The 21,224-nt window shown below is 42.4% G+C and overlaps 1 long non-coding RNA gene across 1 annotated transcript in view; it reads right to left on the bottom strand.

The window, feature by feature from the left end:
- LOC110000053 (uncharacterized) overlaps window positions 1-20,899 on the bottom strand; it is an 86,721-nt gene extending 65,822 nt beyond the window's left edge. The window contains exon 1 of the long non-coding RNA XR_010666512.1: window positions 20,328-20,899. This is a non-coding gene — a long non-coding RNA (uncharacterized lncRNA). The remainder of the gene's footprint in view (window positions 1-20,327) is intronic.
- Between the last annotated feature and the right edge of the window lie 325 nt (window positions 20,900-21,224).

The following is a 21,224-nucleotide window of genomic DNA, read 5'->3' as shown; positions in this document are numbered from 1 at the left end:
AGACATATCCTGTCGCAAAACGATGCCCATACATGTGTTACCTCTAGATTGGATTATTGCAATTCAGGCCGTCCTGGTAAGTCTCTAAAGACGCTTTAATTGGACAATCATGCTTCAGCACTGTACAGGACAACTGGACCTAGTGTGGGTGCGCCCTTAAAGTACTATGTGAGGTAGAGCCTTCAGTTATCTGGCTCCTCTCCTGGAGGAAGACACACTCTGTACCTTTAAGAGTAGGAAAATAAAAAGTCAAACTTTTTGTTTTTGATCATTTTAAGGGTTGCCTCAGGTATGGACCAGTTCGGCTCATTTGCAAGATATCACATATTGGGTTTTAAGACAACCCCAGCCCATCTGTAAGAGTTACTATGGCAACAAAATAGGTGTCAGTAAGTATGTACAATGATAGTTGTGTTGCATGTCAAATTTGCAAGTGATGTAAATAAGCATTTTGAAACCTGATTTGAGTTTCCAAAGTGTCTTGACTAACATTTAATTTTAAATCATCTCCAAATTACAACAGATATGATTAACAAGAAAAATCAAACTGCCAGGTTTGACAAAGCTTCAAAATCTCTACTGACAAAAGGGTACAAACGTACTTTTACACTATACAGCCTCTGATGCTGCTTCAAATTACAAATTGTGTATCAGTGAGGATGCCAATTATTGACAACATCCAATACCACACTTATTATTATTATTTTTATTTTTTTTTAATTTAAAGATATGTTTTGGGCCATTGTTGCTTGTATTGGATATGACAGCTGAAGACAGACAGAAAATGTTGGGAGGAAGAGAGTAGGGAGATGACATGCAGCAAAGGGACGAGGTCGGATTTGAAGTCACGGTCGCTGCGATGAGGACTACAGCCGACTCTGTCCTCTGGGACGCGTGTCATAACCGCTACAGGCTATCAGCGCTCCAATATAGTAGTAGTAGTAGTAATCATTTATTTCAGTCGCAAGAAAAAACAAAAACATTTTGATCGAAAAGGTGTCGGCTGAAGATTTTAGCTTATTACACCTACCCCTTGTTATAAATCTTATTATTTAAGAAACAACTAGTTTGGTTCCAAAAAAACAAAACATATCAGAACAAAATTTGTTCCAAGAATTTCTTTCAAAACAAAAGAATATCACAGTTTATTAAGAATAAAAATGACTGCAGTCCAACAGAGTGTGAGGGTATGAAACAAGTCAAATCTGGAGGAACGGAACACAGACGGTAAACTGAATTATGTGTTAGAAATAGAAAACTGCTCTTTAGTGCGACTGTCTTCCCGTTCATGTTGATTAATCTACATTTGTCAAAGCTGATATCCGTGACATCTGTTACAGATGATGTTTTCTGTAGTAACGACGTCGTCATGTAACACTTTTGTCTGCAGTTTTAGAACTTGTGCAGCTTTTTTAAGTTGGATGATGGCATGTTGTGTGTGATCACAGAGGATGCCTGCAGAGATCAGATTGTAAAAACCTCGTCGTACATGAGGACAAACATGTGAATCTGAAAGCTTGTTGCACACTGATTCCCATGCAGCATTCATGAACACACACATATATTCTTTGGCACACACAGACAGCTGTCAGTCAGTCTTTGAACACAGTGTGTTTTTGTTAAGTCTGACACCCGGCCTCAGCTTCTCTAAGCCTATTACTGTATTCTTTCTGTTCTCAACACACACACACACACACACACACACACACACACACACACACACACACACACACACACACACACACACACACACACACACACACACACACACACACACACACACACACACACACACACACACACACACACACACACACATAAAGGTGCTATCACTAAGACCTTATTCAATAAGCCTAGAGCATATCCTCCAGCCATATCGCACATCATCCTGCCAACACACACACACACACACACACACACACACACACACACACACACACACACACACACACACACACACACACACACACACACACACACACACACACACACACACACACACACACACACACACACACACACACACACACACACACACACGGGTATCTGGATCTTTTTCTCTCTGAGTGGTGTTGTCGTCGCTGTTTGTTGAGAGTATCATTTACAGGCAAAGTGTTTGAAGAAAGACACCTCTCCCTGTGGCGTGGAGTGGCAGGGTGTGTGTGTGTGTGTGTGTGTGTGTGTGTGTGTGTGTGTGTGTGTGTGTGTGTGTGAGAGTCTTCACAGTGGGGCTTTTCTGCTCCTGACACCGTTATCAGGTTTAGTCGAATGTATTCCTTATCGAGGTGGAGGTGTGGAGGAAGGTGGAGGAGGGGGAGGCGGGGGGGACAACGACCCACAATACAAGCTTATCAAACGTCCTCAGCCGCGATTCGGCCTGTCACTCAAGACTCCCCCTACACACACACACACACACACACACACACACACACACACACACACACACACACATACACACACACACACACACACACACACACACACACACACACACACACACACACACACACACACACACACACACACACACACACACACACACACACACACACACACACACACACACACACACACACACACACACACACACACACACACACACACAGCAGACAGGCCCTTTTCTGATTGATAGATGGCTTTCGCAACAAAACGAAAGCTGGGATCAACATCCTCGTGGCCCCCTTTTACCTTACGCACACTTATGTGGTGGCATAACGTGTAGGTGTGTGTGTGTGTGTGTGTGTGTGTAAATGTGTTTTTTTCGAGAGCGAACACTCCTGAGTAACAAAGGTGGGATTAGGGATGCATTAGTTGGCCGTGGAGCGAGAGGCCTGTCAATAACAGCAGCCAGAATAAACCTCCGAAACCTTGATAAGAAGACAAAGGGCCGAAGCAGATAGCAGCAAGCCGAGAGAGGGAACGAGGAGGAAAGAGAAAGAGAGGAAGGGATCAATAGAGGAGGATGGATGGATGGATGGATGGATGGAAAGCCTGAGAGGGGATCAATATCAAGAGAGACAGGAGGAGAGAAAGTTTCCACAAAGATGCCTGAAGGGTTGATGATGAAGGGAGTAAGAAGAGGAGCAGAAGATATTGAAGGATAAAGGAGAGGGTGCTAAAAGTTAGGGTGAAGGTAAGGCTGAGTGTTTGGTTTACACACTCCACTAAGTCATGGATGTAAGGAAACTTATACACATACATTTGGGCAAAACCTTTTGGAAAAAACAATATAAGCCAAGGTGGAAGTGCAAAAGCTGTGTCCACTTGAGGCTACCTCCAAAAGACTTCCTTAGAGCCTATTTTAAAATGAATTATTATTCATTTTTCAGATTTATTTTTGGGCTTTTGGGGCCTTTATTGGAGAGATAGGAGAGTGGATAGAGTCAGAAATCAGGGAGAGAGAGAGTAGGGAATGACATGCAGGAAAGGAGCCACAGGTGGGATTTGAACCCAGGCCGTACATAGGGGCGCGCGCTCTAACCACTGCCCACCGCCGCCCCTAACAAAAAAGTTATGGCACTTTCTTTATTTGAAAAAATAAAAGTATGGTGGTGGGGATTTCATTTATAACTCTCACTTTTGATTATTGTAAGGCAAGAAGTTATACATGTTTGGCATAAATAGGGGCGTAGCTGATTTGGGCGCTTTGCCACTTGACTCAGCAACTCATATCGATACAAAGAGTGTAAACCTATCTGCAGCTATATCACACCACCGCAGAGACTGTTTAGACTGTCGTAGCAGAAAGACGACTAAATTGCTATTTTGACGGTGGTCAAAGTCGATAAGATTAGAAGGTTAAAAAAAAACAAAGAAGCACATTGGTTACAGTCACCTGTGAAGAAAAAAACCCTCAGCATTCATAATGATGTTTGTAATGAACTTGACGATGTATTCATTTTTGCCTACGCTTAGCAACATAGGTCACTTCCTGTAAACCAGTTATAAGATAGGAGGAAAAGTGTGGCTATCTCATGCAGACACTAAAGGGATTCTTGTAGGGCCGTTACGTCAGTGAATAAAAACCTGGTTTGAGATTAGTTGGAATTTCTAAATCGTTTTATTTGACAGATAATGGATCAATACAAAAACCGGTTTGTGATCTCAAACATGACAACGATCCAGAAACTGTCAGACACGAGAGATCCAACTCATCAAGCCAGGACAGCATTGACATCCAGCTGAGGCCTGACGAGCTTTGTTTAGATGGAAAAGGAGCTAAATAACTCGCCTGTATGCTATTTATCATCCTGCCAAAGACATGCCATCTTGAAGAGCGATGGGCTCTTAAGTCACAACAATCCTACAGAGGCTTGAACCAATGACAGCAGGGCGGCCGGCGGCGGCGGGTTGGGAGGGGCGTGTAATTGTTTCAGCGGCTCTCATTAATTAATTTCCCTCTTTCATTCATACTGGAAACACTACATAGGTCTGCGAGGTATAGGTAATGATACAGAAGAAGAGACATGAATACTGAGAGAGAGAGAGAGAGAGAGAGAGAGAGAGAGAGAGAGTGTGCATCCTATTCCCGTCAGCGAGGCAGTTAGCTGTCACACAAAGACACAATGAGGGCCCCCGCAACAAACAGCCACTTAAAAAACAGCCTGGCAACAGAGAGCAAATTCAATTAGAGAAGTAATTAGTAGATACAGGGCCAGGCAAGCGGGCTGCTGCGACGCCACAACACAGGAATTAATAGGCGCGGATAGGAGGAGGACGCTGTCATAATTAAGAGGCAATCACCTATGTCAATGAATACCTAAAAAAAAAAAAAACACGGCCCCCCGAATGCAAAAACTATTAATTCAGTGATCAAAAAAATATTTCAGGAGATGATTAATACAGCAAATTCATTTTAAAAGACTAATTTCTGGAAAGATAGCAAGACAATTGCACATAATGTCCTCCGCCTGGCATTTATATTGCTAATTAATTTTTTTTTCTTGCTGATAATTTGTGGAAGGCTTGCTCTTCACTGTCTTTCTCTTTGCTCCTATGTGTGTGTTTGTTTGTGTGTGTGTGTGTGTGTGTGTGTGCTTCATCTAGAGCCAATGGAGGCAGTGTTGCAGCAGTAAACAGCTATCCCGAAACGCCTCCTTGCAAAGTTAAAAAAAAAAAAAAAGAACGTCGCCAAGCATGGACGGAAAAACAACAACATGAGCACAAACAAAAGTTGCCCGTTTCTTTCCGTCTTTTCGACTCGGCATCGTCCCTCCACCCTCCTCTTATTTATCTCCCCCCACGAAGCCACCAACACCGTCCCCACAGCTCCACAAGATACAAAAGAGGCGGCAATTAAATTAGACGATAAGGACGAGAAATAAATCAGCAGGTTATTGATTGATTTGTCTCTCTCTTGGGGGGGGGGGGGGGGGGGGGGGGAGGGTGGTGGCAGCTATCATTTCACACCAAACAGCTCCTCTATCGCTAACTAATTACTCCGTTTCTAAAATCCCCTCAGATGAGACACCAAGGTTTCACACACAACAGATAGAGAGAGGCTTTGCAAACGAGGAAAAAAAAAAAAAACACACTAAAGGATTAGAGAATCATCAGAGAGTGTAAACAACAAGAGAAACGTTTCTTGCGGGTAGAATCAGTATCGAACATGCGGTAAGTGACGGGATTGTTTGTCTTGCAGCCTGATGTTGCCTTACAGGCCCCCGTCAGCGTAGAAGTCCCCAAATGCTGTCGAAAAAGTCATTAATCTAAAATAATAACCGACGAGCTGCCGAGAGAAGCTGCAGCTTGAGTTATCTCCAACATGTCTGAAAGGAACAGACTGAAGGAGCATGTAAAAATTAAACCGGACACACGACTGCTGCAGCTGCTGATGGAGAGGAAACAGCTTAACACAAGAAGCACAAGAAAACCTGCTAATTTGATATTTTTTACGTAATGTGGTTGTAGGCTGTTGCCTTTCTTCCTGGAGGCATTCCAAAAATAATACAAGTAGAAAAAGACAATATAAATAACAAACAGAAAATCATCATAAAACTAAAATCTTGTTGATCTTGCAAAAGCCAGGAAGTAGACATTAGATTATTTTTTGGTCAACTAGGTCTGAAAGACATTTAATGCATAAAGAGCTTCTTTCTTTTAATTTTAAGGCAGTTAACGCCATCTTGGACTGTGGTTTCAAAGTCTCCACCTTCACATAAAGTAGTCAAAGGTTGTTATGAAACACAATCCTGAGGGCAAAAAAAAATGCAACAACAAAAGATTTCTAAAAAACTAAAAATTCTCCCATCTTAAGCTGTCGTCATGAATGCACTCCTGAGAATTTCTAAAGCATATGAGGACAGCCCGTCCCTGAGTTTTCTAATTCACATGTGTATCCTCACTGCTTGAGGTTTCCCTGTCAGAGGGGATTTGGGGGCAAGACATGACGCAGCAGAAATCCAAGATGGCAGACGAAGCAACAAGACTATAGTGACAGTTTTTGCCTTTATACCATCGCTGCGTGTAGTTGGATGTAAACACAGTTTCAATGAAGAAGCAAAAAAAGAACAAACAGTGAACAGGAACGATTATGAAGCAACCACACCAGTTGTGTGATGTAAATGTCAACATCCCTGTCAAAATTGTCAGGAGATTTGTGCATGTGTGAAAGACTCCTGAAACCTTCTATTGGTCTACGAGTTGTGAACACTCCCATGGAAACTAACATGGGTTATACTTTGAGTTTCTTATTTGGCGGAAAAAATCTTGAAGGCTTTATATTAGATTTTTCACACTTAAATAAAATAGAAAGTATATCCTCTGAAAATAACTCTGAGTCATGACTGTCTACAATGGGTGTAACACCCGAGTCCCACTGTCTGTGATGTTTTCAGAGTTTTCAGAGTCCTATCTTCACTTTGTTTACATCGCCAGGACGGCCGGCTGACTCCTCCCCTTGTGTATAAAAGTTGTTTAATTGAGGGACTAGAGAAAAGAAGAATAACATACTGTACTCACTGCTTAACTGTGTTTCTAGATCACGCTCATTTCAGGTAAATTTACATGCAGTGTGAAGATACCAGCATAATAAAGATCGCTAGCATTAGCATGCTAACACAACAATGCAGCGCGAGTTGTTTTGGTTTCATGCTGGTGCTCAAGGGCGACATCTGCTGGATCAAAGAATCACATATAAAGCCTTTAAGCACAGAGGAGAAAGGAGGAAATAGAATATACATTGACAGAGGATGTATTGGACCCAAAGGAGGACTCCTAAAGTCCCTAAAGATTTGGCTTACCGTTTTACTAGCACACATAAAATAAACTTCGAGGTCCAATGTTTCTATTTTTTATTATGTGCTGCTTAATTCACTTTCTATAAAGTGTCAATCTGAACTTTTTCAGAAACGAAGACCGATGAAGAGTTGCAAACAATTTTGGACAGAAGATTATCATATTAAGGGTTAGGGTAGGTTCAGAAAATGATCAGAATAAAAACTGAGCTTCTCTTAAGACTACTGTTTTTAATTTGGGAAAAGCTCTGGTAGAATTATCTCCGATGATACAAAATAGTGTAAAAAAGTAAAACATAAAAGACACACACACACACACACACACACACACACACACACACACACACCAGTGCTTTGAACTAAATGATCTTTCCTTTCAGGCTCCTGAAAGAAAATACAAAACTATCGGCCTCCGCAGTGTGAATTTCCACAGCGGAGAGAGGAATATACCGTCACATTTTATTTCATCTTCTACGAGGAAATGAAAAGCCAAAAGAGGGGGGGAGGGGGGGGGGCTAGGCTGTGATGATGAGCTTGAATTTCCACATCCACATCTTTTTAAATACAGATTTAGTTTCTCTGGCTCGGTTCAAAAAATGGAGGGAGATCTCCATGCGCAGAATTTACATATTCATCTGTGACAGTTGGGGGGTTATTTGGAGCCCCATATTGGAGCGATGTGAGAAAAAAAAGAAATATCCACTTAGCCATATCATCGCCTATGATCGGGACTCATAAAGCCCGGCAATAGGCTGAGAGGGGAGGATAACACTAATATGGCCTCAGATTTCTATGCGGGCACTAGTTAATGCTATTTACTGAGGAAGGTAGATGATGGACTGGGGAGCAGAAGGGGAAGAAGGGAGGGGAAAGAGATGGACATTAAGTGGCCGTCGGAGTCCGCGGCCGCTTGCTTAAAGAGCCAATTACCAGGCTAATGGAGTTAATGCCAGAGATGAGATGGGCTCGGGAGATGAAGAAGAGGAGAGAGGAGAGAGGGATGGCTCGGATGCCTGACACGGAGACAAACCGCGGTCGAGAGAACGATTAGGGTTTGTTAATCTGATGGGCAAATCATTAAGCGTCAAACTTACTGTAAGACATCAGGAAAGGGACCCAAAAAAATAAACGGGGCAAGGACATCTGCCACAAAACACAAAACACACACACACACACACACACACACACGGACGAGAGATCTGTCTCAGTTTCATGATCCGTCATGTTAGGCTGCAGATTAAAACTGTGATCTCCGGGCTTATAAACGATTTAGCCAATTACAGACGTTATCGAAAAAAATGCTTTAATTTGCCATTCAGCGCTGCAAACAGGGGCCCTCGGAGCCGTCAATGAGGGTGATTAGAGCCCAGATTGCGGCGTCGAAAGGCCCCAAACATCTGCTGTCAGAGTGACTTGGAGAACGTTGACGCAGGGAGAAAAAAAAAAACCTCTTCCTCTTCAGATCCTGGCATCTGATTAGCGAAGAAGAGACCGGCGACGAGGAGGAGGAGGAGGAAGGAGGAGAGAGAAGAAGAGGAAGAGATTGGGAAAGGAGAGGTGGAAAGACCTGAGTTGGTCGGCTGCCAGCGAGCTCAGTGTGACAGGGGAAGGCCCATCTGTGCTCCCCGATACTCAAGATGGCAGATGTAGAAGCAGATTGATTTTCATTCAGCTGTCATGATACACAAGTGGAGGAAACACACACACACACACACACACACACACACACACACACACACACACTCTCACACACACACACAATCGCAATGTTTGAGAGCTCTGTCAAGTGCCCGGGCTGCTGTTGGCTGTCGGCCTGCCAAGTTGTTCCTCTCCTTCCTGTCATTTCCTCATTCTCTCTCCCTCCCTCCCTCCTCTCCTCCCTCCTCTCCTCTCCCTCTCTCTCTCTCTCTCTCCTTCCTCCCTCTGTCCCCTTAAACAGGAATCTAAACGCCACATCTGGCGCTCAAATTAAATCATTTACAGTCCATAGAGAGGAGCGGCGTTTAGTGACAATACAGCCGGTGGGGGAATCAGTGTGTTTTCTCTTTCTCGCCCCTCCTGACACCGACGTCTCCTCTGGCATTTTGATTAGATGTCATCGCCCTGCGCTGCTCACATGTGCGAGACGTGTTTTCTTGCGGCTCGGTAAGAAAATCAGGGGGGGGGGAGGGTTGGAGATGTCGTGGAGGGGAGCTGATCATCTGGTGGCATCGCCTCTGACACCTGCACTCCTGTCTGCTTGCATCTGCAGGTCTCTTAACTTCAGCAGACTTGAATCAAGGTGACGTTCTTCTTTTATAGACGTCAACGATGTCCCTTTACGGGTTGTGCATGATGACCCATAGGACCCATGACATCCCAGTTTGAATGGGAAAAACTGTAGTAGTACTCATGTCCTCATGTTGTCAACAACGTTATGAAGAATTCGATATGGACATGTCTGACATTTTTTTTTTATCTAGAATGAACTGATATTTGACAGTAATTTCAAAGGGGGGTGGGATTTCTAGTTAGTCCTCTATACCAGAGGTGTGAGGGCTGATCTGGAGGGGGGTCTAACCTGTGAAAGTCCAGGAGTGGGATCTTATTCAAGTGGCATCAAAACTGTACCCTTCAGCGTCTCCATGATATGCATCACACTTTTAACTCACTGTATGGTAAACACATCTACAGCAATATACTTTTATATTTTACATATTTAAATTATCTTTTATATATTGCAATATCTTCTTCTACTGTATTATTTAAGTTGTTGCTAGTTCTGCTTTATTTCCTTGATAATTGTTTAGCACCAAGACACCAAGTCAAATTCCTTGTATGTGTAAATGTACTTGGCAATAAACCCTGATTCTGATTCTAATATTTGCAGGCTTAGAGAAACTTGTGATGCTGTTGAGTAAACTTTAGATTTTATATCACTTATATTGGACTTGCAATAAACAAGTACACATTTGAAAATCTACCCAAATCAAAAGCACTTTCCAAAACACTCCAGATCATTGACCACAGCTAATGCCTCACATGCGGCCACAGTCGAACACACAGGAGAAAAAAGCAGCATATATTCTCACTGACTTTTATTAAGAGCAGTTTGCAGGTTCACTTGGATCCATTCAGGAATCACGTACATTGGCACAAAGAGCTTCGGCTCACTGTGATACAGCAGTTTTCCATACTGAACGTAACTGTGACCAATGACTGTGGGTTCTTAACTGGATCCAAACCAGTAAAGACTGTTGTGGTCCGTTCAAGCAATCCCTTCAAATCCAGAACACAGATGCCACAAGTGACCAGACATTTGTAACCGAAAGGTCAGTTGAAGAAGGGGAAAGGTTTATCACACTCCTGAGTGTCCCACCTTGGTCCGGGCCTCGGTCCAGTTGTTAGTATTTAACACATGCTGCACAGCTAACACAGACAATATGATGAGGATTTCATTTTAGAATGTTTATCATAAGTTCAGCTTTATTCAAGCTCGTCTTAAAGGCTTTATATGCGATGCAGATGTCGCCCTTGAGCACAAGAATGAAACCAAAACAACTTGCGCTGCATTGTTGTGTTAGCATGCTAATGCTAGCGATCTTTATTATGCTGGTATCTTCACACTGCATGTAAATTTACCTGAAATGAGCGTGATCTAGAAACACAGTTAAGCAGTGAGTACAGTATGTTATTCTTCTTTTCTCTAGTCCCTCAATTAAACAACTTTTATACACGAGGGGAGGAGTCAGCCGGCCGTCCTGGCGATGTAAACAAAGTGAAGATAGGACTCTGAAAACTCTGAAAACATCACAGACAGTGGGACTCGGGTGTTACACCCATTGTAGACAGTCATGACTCACAGAGTTATTTTCAGAGGATATACTTGATTTCTATTACATTTAAGTGTGAAAAATCACATATAAAGACTTTAAAAGAACCAAGACAGGGATTAACTCCAAAAACAAGGTATCATGGTACTAAATGCATTTTCACTTGAACACAAGTGAACAATAATGACCACTGAGATACTTAGAAAACATTCCACTGGCTGATAATCACATTCAGCTGTCATTAACTGCTGCTCTATCAATGGCTGATTCAGGACTAATAAAATCATAAAATATTTCTACTTTCTTTTTTTTTCAACATGTCCTAAACAAGTTGTCTGAGAAGTTTTCGGGAAGCCCCATAGGCTAGATCCCATTGACTTGTATCTCAATGCCTGGGAACGTTCTGACTCCTCTGAAATCCCTGTAAAATATGAGCCTGCTGGTCATCCATCATTACGGTCAGGACAGCACAGGCCTTTGTGTTTACTGGACTGGCCCGGCTGCTGGCGACACTGTAAAGTGTGTGTGTGTGAGAGAGAGACAGTGTGAAACAGAGCGCAGTGTGTGTTTGTGTGCGACAGAGGCAAGCGGTTGACCTGGTGTCAATTAGGAGCCCATATCGTTCCATTCCCCAGGGGCGAGGCCCGACTCTGAAACATTAAATCATTTCATTCACTTCAGAGCGATCCTGCTGTTTCCACGCCGCACGAGCCTAAAAAGCTCCCGCCGCCCCGCTGCTTCGGCGACATTTTCACTAAAACTGTGGAGGAAAGTCGCTTAAATATCAAGAGGCAACGATGCCGCAGTAACGCCTCATTTAGCACGCAAAGAGGTAGAGAGGAATAATCCTTCAGCGGGTGAACAAATTCCATTTTTTAATCGCTTATTAGATCACCTCACTGATATTCATTTGCTTCATTTAAAGGGAAAATTGTTTATTTATCAAACTTTAACACATTTCTCTGCAGAGTAATTTACTAAAGACTCCACTTTAAAGGCTGAACAAGTTCAACTCATGTATAAAAGATAACGATTGGTTTTGTCCTCTGAAGACTGTACTTTAACTGCCGTTTCTTCAACACATTTAAAAAGAAAAAAGTCAAGAACCTGCATTTCGGTTCTCACATTAATCTAGATTGTTTTCATCAGGCTGCTAAACAGAGTTTAGATTTTTATTGAGGCTCTGTTTTTATTTCTATCAGTCAAATAAATGTAGTGACACTCCCTCTGAATGATTTCTATTGTTCCCTTAAAGGTTCCTGAAGATCCCTCCAAAAGTCTCCACAAACATTACATTTTATTTTGGAAAGATTTAAGGAAAAAAAATATTTTTTACATGTCAGAGGTGTTTTGTTTTTATGGTGACATTTAAACTGAAACACATGAACACACACTATCACATTTAACTGGTTTAATGTTTGTGGGTTTGCTTGTTAGACTGGCAGATTATAAAACCGATGGATGGAGGAGAGGAAGAAGAACTGCAAGCAAACGTTATAGGAAAGGCAAGTTTGAGGAATTTTGGCCAAAGATAAAAAAATAAGGATCTATTTTGATGTGACATAAAAGATGTAAGAAAAGGAAGGAAAGCTGCCGAGTCCTACACGTAGCACTGCATGCATTCAAACCAATGGAGTCTCACATGTCTGATACTACAACACCAGGATGGATGGATGCAAAAGTCAGATTTTCTAAAAGATATAGATAAGAATAGACAAATGTCAGCTGTTGTCTTTATGTGTTGAGCTCGTGTGTTGCCTGTCCAGCGTCTGCTCCTCCAGAATGAGTGATGACATGTTGATGTACTCCCGACACTCGCTCAGAAAAGTTAATGGGTAAAGGAAAGCGTTTTTTTACACAGGGGTGTCAGTGATGTCACATAAAAACATCCCATTAAACGTTCTCTAACAGAAGTTTGTTAGGAACTATGAGTAAAGTTCATATTTGACACTTCAACGCTTCTGTTAAATATGCTTGAAAGTTTCAATTGACACACAACGCATTGTATCACACACACACTTAGGCCTTGTTAACTTCCTGCAACATTCTCAAACTGATTTAGTAATAAATCCCATATTTCCGCTCGTTGTTTGTTGGTGGCAAACTCCAAATCAGCTTTTCTGTAAAATCCTCTCTGACAAAATGTGACAAACTATTGTTGTTCTTTGTCTCCATATCACTCTAATCCTCTTTCTCTCTCTCTGCCTCCATCCATCCATCCGTTCTCCCAAAACTGCGGGGAGAGGCCTCAGTACTGACCGCGGTGAGCACACACACACACACACACACATTAACACACATTAACACAGCTACTGTCAGCTCTGTGGGTCTTACTGGGGGGCTAAGCTGTGTGGTCACATTTTGCATATGTGTGTGTCCATGTTAAACTGGGAGTTGGCCTGGTTGTTACTGGGTTTTGGATGTGTGTGTGTGTGTGTGTGTCTGTGTGTGTGTCTCTGTGTGTGTGTGTGTTTCTACAGTAGATGGACTTGGCCGGACATTGAAGAGTGCTATCAGGATTTAGCCGTTCTGACTGTGTGTGTGGGTGTTTTGGGGGGCGGTTGAGGAACTTGTTGGCACGTTCACAGGTTGGATGGGTTCGCTCTATACATGTGCATGCCTGCATCTGTCATGTGTGTGTGTGTGTGTGTGCGTTTGTGTGTGTGTGTGTGTGTGTGTGTGTGTGTGTGTGTGTTTTTGGCCAGTGTTGTAGGTATACGCTGCAGATCAGTTTGAGCCTTATAAACCTTTTGTTGTGCAATAAAACCGTCCTCTCATCTCTTATAACCTCTTTTGTTTGACAGTCTATCCATGCTCGTGCTAATATGCGCAACACACTGAGGATGGATACTCTAATACATCACTGCAGGATGAGCAACGTGCTGCCTACATGCACACAGATCTATAAACAAACTACTGGATTCACCATGTTTTCATACTTCATTGTATTACTGTTTGTTCATTTTAAAATTGTCTGTCATCATATTTCCCCCCAATAAAGCTGTTGTTTGCTCTTGTCTCTGCAAGGGTTTATTTTGCTATAGGCTAGATGAACAACATTTTTATTGAGAGAAATCAGTTTTTTCCTTATCAACGAACATAATGAAATAATAACACTGCATGAGCTGCCCCTTACTTAAAGTCTATATATATATTATTCACACTTAAATGTAACATAAATCAAGAATATCCTCTGAAAATAACTCTGTGAGTCATGACTGTCTACAATGGGTGTAACACCCGAGTCCCACTGTCTGTGATGTTTTCAGAGTTTTCAGAGTCCTATCTTCACTTTGTTTACATCGCCCGGACGGCCGGCTGACTCCTCCATGCACAAGCTCCAACTTAATGTCATTCACCGCCATCGGAGGTATTCTATATCTACCGGAAAAACGGCACAGCTTGGATGACCACTGTCGCGGTTACTTTAAACCGCTCGGCTCCTGCAAAACTGTCCTGGCAAGAAAAGAAAGAAGGAAGCAGAGAAGGCTGCTACAGGACAGAGTTTCAATAAAGTGAGAGTAAACATTCAGAAAGAATGTGCTCTTTATAAACTCTTCAGCGATGGAGTCAACTGAGGGATTTGAAGCGTCTGAAAAGTGACACCATGGTTGCTGTCCTTCTGTTTCCATGTTTGTTTGTTTGCATTTTTGCCTGTTTTGGCTGGACGATAGCCTCTGTGCATGGGACATGAGTCATAACTGCTCAGCTATCCAAAACCCCCGGCCATATTCCTTATTTTACATTCAGAATGATGATGAAAATGTTCTATGGAGGATGTAAAAACAATGTGCTGTCTTCCTATACACCTAACCCGCTCCTTCAGTTTCAGACATAACTTTTTTTAGCAGGGCTCAGATGGCCTAGCGGTTAGTCCTCACATGATTCAAGTCCTTCCTGGTGCCATTCACCGCTCTCCCTCTCTGGCTTCCTAATCTATCCACTGTTCTATTAAATAAAGGCAAAAAACCCAGAAATAGGAGAAAAAAAAGCTCAATATTTTTGCTGATGATCATGTTTGCTGTCCTCGCTCATAGAAACATCAGCATTAATTTGAGTCTGTTTTTCTAACCAGCTAAAACTGGAGCCAAAAGAATGGAAAATCACTGAGACAATAGAGCAAACACAGGTTTAAAAAGTCAAATATGACTCCATACAGAGCTTTAACATGTATTTATTCACACCCTTATAACCAGATTATAACATTCATCTGCTAAATTGTTTGTTTTAGCGTCATTAAAGTTTATTAGTGCAAACACTCAAGTGTCAGTAAGTCGGTGTCTATTCCCCCGACTTCTCAGAAACATCCCCGAGCTGTGTGTTCTTCCTGTGAAGTTGGTAAACGAACGCGGCGCTGATTAAAGTGGATTTAAAGGCTTGTTGCATTTTGATCAAAGTCCAGCTGATATCAGAACGGCAGAGCAGCTAAGCTCTCAGAGCCAAATCCATAATAATACTCTTACACCACCCACAACAAAGAGGCAGCCGACGCTGGTAAATAAACGTGGGCTAAAGAAAATATCATTTAAGGACCCCCCTCCCATCTGAGTGAAATAATACCGCCGAGTACAAACTGCAGTAATTGGAGGGAGAATACAGTTTGATAAGAGATGGGAGGGGGACAGAAAATCCATTCAGCTCATCTATTTACTGTTTAAAGCTTTGAAGAAAAGTGTTGTTTGTCCTTGATTTTGTGTCATGAAGATTAAAGTCATGGATTTGTACAATTATTTTACTACTTTCTTAGCGGCACCAAATAAAAGTTTAAAAAAAACCTTTACATTTCAGACTGAAGGAACATTTTTGAAAACAAGATTTAAGCATGTTTGCATGAGGCTTTATCATCTGAGCTGCATCTAGAAGAGAAGTTTTATAAAACAGAACCTGCAAGCAACATTTTTTAGCTCCGTTAATGTGCTGCAACTTCACTTTCAATATTTTCCCCTTAACTAAAGCAGCACAGCAGAAACTCAAACACACTAATGTCTTAATGTACGCTAAAAGAGATGCAACCTTTGACAGAAATGCACACACACACACTTTTTCTATCCGCTCCACATGAGAAAACTTTTCTCCGTCAGCTTCATAAGTGTCTGGCCTTCAGCGATCCCTTTGCCCCTCCACCATATCTTAATGTGTTTGATAAAACATCAGGCGTAGAGGGAAGGGCACAAGGTGGATGATGTGCTTTTTTTTGGGGGAGGCCAAAACAGGCATCAGCTAAAGGACGGGGATAAAGAACTGAGTCTGCTCCGTCTGTCCGTCCGCTCGCTGCATTAAGACGCCGTCCAGCTTCTTTTCAAAGAAAGCCACTCTCACCGGACCGCTGCATCTCAGGGCCCTTTTGTCCCCCCCCCCCCCCTCCTCTCTCTATCTCCTCATCCAAAACCCTCGCCTCCATACCCGCCACTGAGTGTCTGTAATGGCCCAGACGAGGAAAGAAAAAGAGGGAGGAGGGGGGGGGACGACGACTAAGGAAGTGAGAGAAATGGAGGGTAGAAAAAGAGAGCGAGCGCAAGGAACTGGAGGGTGAAGGAGGGAAGGGAACAAAAGGAGGAGAGAGGAAAGTGAAGGAGAGAGTGGTGGCGGAGGAGAGTGAGGAGACACACTGGGGGTGGGGGGGGGGGGGGGAGGTGGGGGGGAGAAGGAGGCCGAGTCTTTAGGAGCAAGCCAGGCGGCACTAAGCGTCTCTGTCGCTGCCCAGTCAGGCCTGCTCTCCCGCCGGCCATGAAGAACCCCCCCCACCACACCACATCCCGTTCTGACCACGCCATGCTCCCCCCCTCATGTCCACTTCACCCTCTCATCCTCACACGCTCTGCGCTTTCATTAGGATTTGGCACACTTGTAAGGACTCTGGATTACTTTAAACCTATTGAACCTGAGGCTGTGTATCACTCTCTTTATTTAAAGGATTTATGGTCACCACATGTCACAGCCAGGAAAGTCACATGTTGTTAGAACATGACGTTGGGCTGCTCAGTGATACCATTTTTAAGATTGGTATTTTTGGGTATTTTCTTAGGAACCTTTTGCATCTTTAAATTTACAAGAAACATTCAGAAAAGCGTTAGAAAAGTGTGTTTTTTTTATTCAGGTTTGGATTCAGTTTGCATGCAGAGAGTGTTAGGGTTAAAGTTACAAAACATGAACTTTGAATTTCAGGTAAGACTTAGATTTTCATAAAAAAAAAAAAAAAAACATGCATTCATAGAAGAGAAACAGCCTTTTATCTGCACTAACTTGGTTTGGTTAAATATTGTTTGAATTTCTTTCCAGTTCTGAACAGGATGCTGTCCTTTCAAGGGGTGAAAAAAAACAGACCTCACAAACAAATACTTTTTTTATTTTTTATTTAACCAGGAAAAAGTCTCATTGAGATTAAAAATCTCTTTTACAAGAAGCGTCCTGACCAAGACAGGCAGCAGCACAATTACAGGGTTTCAGACATAAAACACTTAACAACAATGAACATAAATAAAAGAATCACAAAAAGAACCATTCATCAGAATCTGTCAGAAGTCATCAGCAACAAAGTGATCAAAAAGGGGCAATACGAGTTAGCTCAAACATCTACAGTCAGATATTTCTGCCTCCAGATCATTTCACGACCTTTAAAAAACATTCAAGGAAACCAGCTCCCCAAGATTTAAAGTATCTTGCAACCGATTCCAAGAAGAGGGAGCAGCATACTTACTAATTACCAAATCACAGAATCTGCTTCCTCTCACTTCAGATGATATAAACTGACTTTTCACAAAATAGTTACAAATTACAAACAAAAAAATGAAGAACTTTGGAGTGAACTATATGTTTGAAGTGAATCTGCATATATAACTTCTTGTTTGTTGCACCGTTGATATGTTAGTAACACTTATATGAGAAGACAACCCTGATGTGTCCCTTAAACGTGAAGATTGAACAACTTAGACCTACTTCTGACATGATTAACAATCATCACTAACAATGATAAAGTTGTCTTGAATAACTACACCAAGTACCCACTAACTTAGAACATACAAAACAAAGGAAAGACAGCCTCTGTCCTTCTCTATTAGCCACACAGTTTTCTTTAATGCTTTCAAAAACATATAGTAAATGATGCTGTTCTTTGGGTATAATTGGAGCTAAAGTTTCAGACAATTGCACAAACTCCTTAAAATGTTTGAATGTACGCTTTTGTAATTTCACAGCAAGAAAACAACAACAAAAGAGAGCAATAAGTTGCAGCATTGTCTTTAAACAGAGGTGCAGAATGAAAGTGGACTAAATTCACAAGACAATCATCGTGGTGAGACAAACAATCATCTCGTCTGAGGACTAATCTGTTACAAAATCATTAGGAGAAGGTAAATATATGAAACTGATAATGACATATTGACGTGGCAGGAACACCAAACGGACCAAATGTTTGTCTGTCAACAACTTTAGTCTTCCTGTTCGGTCCTCACAAGAAATGGAACACACACAGCAGCACACACACACACGAACACACACACACACATCTACACGCAGAGAGCCAGTGGCCTCAGGACTAATTGCTAGATTGGAGCAGATTTTCTAGTTCAGTTCAGGGCTGTAATTGTGAGGAGAGCAGGGGAGGAGTGACAGGGCTTCAAGCTGAGAGGACAAATCACCAGGGGCCGCCGATTAGACCGCACTCATGTTCACATGTCCGTGTGTGTGTGTGTGTGTGTGTGTGTGTGTGTGTGTGTGTGTGTGACAGAGAGAGGGAGAGAGAGAGTGAACATATTAGGGGTGAAGAGGTTAAGCCAACCATCTCTCAATTCTAGGTTTCCGTGGCACTGACCCCAAACTACCCCAGACACACACACATACAGGCGCACACACATACACACACACACACACAAACACAGAGTAGTTTGACCCCTGTAGACCCCCTGGTGCCTTTGAGAACAATATCAGGAACTATTTGTACAACCACTGTCAGTCTTAGGTGAGCTTTATGTCTCTCTTAAGAAAAACATGCCCACATGCTACACTTGGAAAAAGTACAAATGTATTGATCTCTCTACAGTCAGAAGAAAACACAGGCTGGAGGAGTGAGCATGGATCCAAATCTGAGCAGGAAAATGAGTCCAAACAACCTAAATACTTATTCCTAAATAGGCTGAATAACACGTCATAACTAACCCATGCAGGCTGAATATTAGAAAATGGAAGAGAGGTACATGCACAATCCTGGGGATGCAGGAAAAGCATCAGTAGAAAAAAGTCCTGCACACTAACAAGCAGCTAAAAAATAATTCATCTCTTAGCTTTGATGCTTAATACATTTTTTGTTAATGTGTAAGTAAATAAAGAAAACCGGAGTGAATTTCCTTTTTTTTAACCAAACTACATAAGATGTGATTTATCCCCAGTTAATTTATGTGTTTTAACTTTTCATGGAATTGTGTTTTGAAACGATCTGTTGTCATATATTCAAATGTTTCACGGTGTAAGTGTGCCATCTAGCTTTATTGAACCATATACTATTATTACTCCACATCTGACATAAACCGTCTTTACTTTTCAGACACCCAAAGTCCAAAAAAGTCCCACTTTGATTCTCATTTAATGGTCGAAGTATTGAAATAGTCTATGTTGGTATTAAATCAATTCAAAGTGAAGTACAGTAAAGACAGCATAACATGGAGTTAGGACATATCAGCAAAAGTGCATATGACAAGAGACTGAGGTAACATTTATGTTCACTGAAGTTTCAGGTGTGGAAACATGGTTTGCAAAGACCGATGCAGTGCCCTTAAGCAAGGCATGTGGTGGTCCCTCTCTTCTAAACATAAGCCTGACTTAATGTTTAATTCCCCTGTGAGGGGATAAATAATGTTTCTTCTTCATACTACATGAAGCTGTTACATTTAACCTGGTGTTATAGGTAATGTCTAAAATAAATCATGTGACAGCAGGAACAAATGCAAAAAGAGGATCAAAATCCACTCCCCCCCTTCTCTCCTCCTACCTGCAGGACTCTCATCAGACACAGCAGGACTGGAAGGAGACACAAGCCTCCCTGTGAGCTGCACCACTGACACAACACTACTGGATAAATCAGCATGAAAACACCCCGCTAACAAAGACAAAAACCTGACATGCGGAGACTGCATGGCCTCCTACAGTTGTGCCTCACACACTCCACATCTGCACATAATGGACACACCCTTAAATGTAGCAAAAGATTCAGAGAAAGCATGATAATTAAACAAGGATATATATATAAAACTTTAAATGGGGTCATTCATTCAGTCAGCCAGCTTACCTTGCAGTGATGTCATGGTAGTTATTATGACAAGGCCCACAGTCCTGGTGTCTGATTGGACGTCCAAATCAGTGTGTACATCCATGGAGGGAAAAGGAGAATCTACTGCTGGCTCATTTCTGGCTATATGTTGGTCTCTGTTGTCTCAGTTTCAGACTAGATCTACTTTTAAAGGGGCTTTAGTAATCTCCCTTGCTTGTTAATAGTCTTTTCCTCTGCCTGTTACCCTGTTCCTGTTCAGGAAAAGTCATATTTTTGTCTGTTGTAACTACTGCCAGTCTTCTATTTTCCTCCACTATCACCTCATCGTCCTTCTCTCCTCACCTGTCTTCACCCCCCTATGTTAGCTTAGCATTCTTCCTCTAGCTATGGCACCTTCATCTTGACCTCCCCTGTCCCTCACCTTTCTCATTTGCCCACCCCGCCCTCACACCTGCAGCCTCTCCTGACCCATCTTTCCCCTCTAACCACCCCGCCTTGCAGCTCTTATCCCCCGGCCTGAGTTTCTCCCCTGCCTCTGCCTCTCCTCCAGCCTTGCCTTCCCCTCTCCTCTGCCTCCCTCAGCCCAGAGCCTTCTGCTCAGCGTTCAAGGGGAGAGCCAGCTAGGAATGCTGTGGCTCTAGACGTTTTGTCCAAGCCCTAGGTCTCTTTCACTGAGGCAAGATTAGTTCATACAAAAACTCAACAATACACCACTGAAAGCCATTGTTGATATTCAACATTTTTCACATAGCGGAGCAGAATAGACAATGCGGCAGCCGGGAAAGCCCGAAGCGGACTCGCTGGGTTGATGGCTGATGGTATCTCAGCTGAGCGAAGGCCTTAATCCCTTTTTATACACACGCACACACAAGTACACACACACACACACACACACTGATGGCAGCCTGGAGACAG

This window comes from Labrus bergylta, chromosome 6, assembly GCF_963930695.1.
Source record: "Labrus bergylta chromosome 6, fLabBer1.1, whole genome shotgun sequence".
NCBI classification, from domain to species: domain Eukaryota; kingdom Metazoa; phylum Chordata; class Actinopteri; order Labriformes; family Labridae; genus Labrus; species Labrus bergylta.
The sequence above is the reverse complement of the archived record's forward strand: the minus strand, read 5'-3'. Positions and strand labels throughout refer to the sequence as shown.